Source organism: Rissa tridactyla, unplaced genomic scaffold, assembly GCF_028500815.1.
Source record: "Rissa tridactyla isolate bRisTri1 unplaced genomic scaffold, bRisTri1.patW.cur.20221130 scaffold_29, whole genome shotgun sequence".
Classification (NCBI taxonomy): Eukaryota; Metazoa; Chordata; class Aves; order Charadriiformes; family Laridae; genus Rissa; species Rissa tridactyla.
Window position 1 is genome coordinate 4,521,165 of NW_026529507.1, and position 3,066 is coordinate 4,524,230.

The following is a 3,066-nucleotide window of genomic DNA, read 5'->3' on the forward strand; positions in this document are numbered from 1 at the left end:
TGGTCTACACCACTGAATCTTATTACTGATTCTGCTTATGTTGCAGGCGTCGTCGAACGGGCAGAGGCCTCGGTGCTGCGTCATACTTCGCATGCTGATTTGTTTGCTTTGTTGCAGGAACTTGTTTTCCTTTTAACCTCTCGAACACATCCCTATTTTGTTTTACATGTTAGATCGCACACCTCTTTACCTGGGTTTATTGCAGAGGGCAATCGACGGGCCGATATGCTCACTCTGCCGGTACAAGTTTTACCTGACCGTATTGCGCAAGCTAAGCTTAGTCATTCCTTTTTCCATCAGAATGCAGGGGGCCTCAAACGTCAGTTTGGCCTCACTTCTCAGCAAGCGGCGAACATTATCGCTGTCTGCCCTGATTGTCAAAAACATTCTTTTCCTACGGCACCAGGTGGGGTTAATCCCAGAGGCTTACAAAGCCTGCAATTATGGCAGACGGATGTCACACACTATCCAGACTTTGGGAGATTAAAATACGTCCATTCCTCTATTGACACCCTTTCAGGCGCTCTATTTGCCTCCTGCCATGTGGGGGAGGCGGCGAAAGATGTTCGCAGGCATCTGCTGCGTGCTTTTGCTACCTTAGGCATCCCTGCACAAATCAAAACAGACAATGGCCCTGCTTATGTCTCGGCTGCACTTAAAACCTTTTTTATCTCTTGGGGGATCACTCACATCACTGGGATCCCGCATTGCCCTACGGGCCAGTCCCTGATTGAATGCTCTCATCAGTCTTTAAAGCGCTTGTTACAGCAACAGAAAGGGGGAGTAGGGACAGCCACCCCTGAAGAACGTCTACAGAAAGCCCTGTATGTTTTTAACTTTTTAAATTGTTCTTTAATAGATAACAACCCTCCGATCATTCGCCACTTTAACACAAACACTTCTTTCGAAGCCAGCGTAAAAGCTCCAGTCCTGATCCGCGACCCTGAGACAGGTAAGGTCTTGGGGCCATACCCCCTTGTCACATGGGGCAGAGGCTATGCTTGTGTCTCCACAGAACGAGGCCCCAGGTGGATCCCAGCGAAGAGCGTGCGACCTTTCCGTGAACCCCTACCACAGTCGGACGGCCACAACACCAATCCACAGCTAGATCATTCCCCTGAACAGCATACCGGAGAACATTCGGAGGACTGATGCAGTGCTCTTATGGACAATAGAGCAGAGACTCCAGTAGAACATATTCATTGCGTCGCCTGTGGTAATTGTGACCCTTGGGTTTTCTGTGACTGCTATCGCTGTGGTAAGAGATGGTAGCGACGGTTAACATTGGCCAATAGATGGTGTGACAGTTGCCTAATATATGAAGTTAGCATTGTAAGAATTTAGCATTGCAAAAATAAAAAAAAAAAAAAAAAAGAAAAAAAGGGGGTGGGGGGAAGAGTCCGTCAAACATCATGATCCTGTTAACACCTTTTTGTATATGTGCGGCCTGGACACATGCCAATCCTTTGCCAGGGTACCATCCTCACCTTTTTGACCCCCGTCAAAATGTCTGGGTTACTCTGGCCAGGTCGCTCAATACAACTAGCTTTTGTGCCAGTCTTGCTACGCCCAGCTCGCCCTTCATCACCTGCTTAGTAGGGGTACCACTGAATAACTCGACCTTTTTACTGTTTAATAACTCTATGACAACCTTACGGAAGCAGTACAGTATTTCTGGAAGGCTTCCTTTTTCATGGAAAAATCTTAAGGACCTTTTTGAAAAATACGATAATTGGGATGATAAATTGCCAATAGGGCCCGAGCCGCAGGAAATTGACTTAGTAGATTCTCTTAATGCTTCTCACTGTTTGTTTATTGGCCTTAGGTCATGGTCGGGGGCCCAAAAAGAGGGGCGCTTAGTAAAGGATTCTCCACCGACCGCCATCTCACCTATTGGTAATGCTACCCTCTGGCAACAACAATGGTGTTTGAGCATTGCTCGAGACGCCACTCACTCAGCCCCCGGTACCATGCTCCCTAGGCGGCTCCCCTTGGGGTTCTTTTTTATTTGCGGAAATAGAGTTTGGTCTGGGATCCCTTCTAACCCTAGAGGAGGCCCGTGTACTATTGGACAGCTTAGTCTTGGCACTCCTCACTATCATCCAAGCCCAAAAAAGCGGTTACGTTTTACTCGTGACACAACACAAGCATTAGATAATACTTGCGACGATAATGTTAAGCTATGGAATCGCTGGGAGGTTTTTTTCGCCTCGCTATTTACCCCTGGGGTGGCAGCAGCGAGAGCCCACAGAAACTTAGATGCAATTGCCTGTTGGGTTATTAAGCAAGCAAATGCTACCAGCCGCATACTATCTGAGATGGCTGAAGACTTGTCCACGGTACAACACGCAGTCCTGCAAAACAGAGCCGCTATTGACTTCTTGCTACTAGCCCACGGACATGGCTGTGAGGACTTTGACGGAATGTGCTGCATGGACTTAGAGGACCACTCTTCTTCGATACATAAGCAAATTACACAACTCCTCGCGCATTCACAAAAGGTGCAATCTGATACGGACTTCTTCGGATTGGGTGCTTCGGGTGATTGGTTTGGGCTAAAGGGCTGGCTTAGGAGCCTGGTACAATCTGCTGTACTCATATTAGTTATTATATTGGTAGGCCTTTTGATTCTAAGCTGCGCTCTCTCCTGTGTTAGGTCTATGGTGACTAAAGTTGTTCGACATACGTGGTTTATTCAAAACGGCGATATTCCGAAGATTTACGCTAGTGTTAGTTCTGTCCAGCTCACTGAGTATGATGACCTTTAAACCCGCGCCTCAGTTCTGCCTTTAAAGAAACAAAAAAGGGGGAGATGTCGGGGGCGGCTAGCAGAAAAGTACAAATATGCAAGAAATTCGAGGGCATGCCGACCTTGCAGACCTGAGACAAATAACTCTGAGGAGCCAGGGAACAACTGGCCTTGCAGGTCTGAGATAAATAACCTTGAAGAAGTAGGGAGTAGGCAACAAGTTATCACTGTAGCTTTTAGCACAATCCAAAACTGTAGCTTCTAGCATGTAGCGAAACCGCAAGTATGAGGGATTATTATAATGAAACATTTAGAGC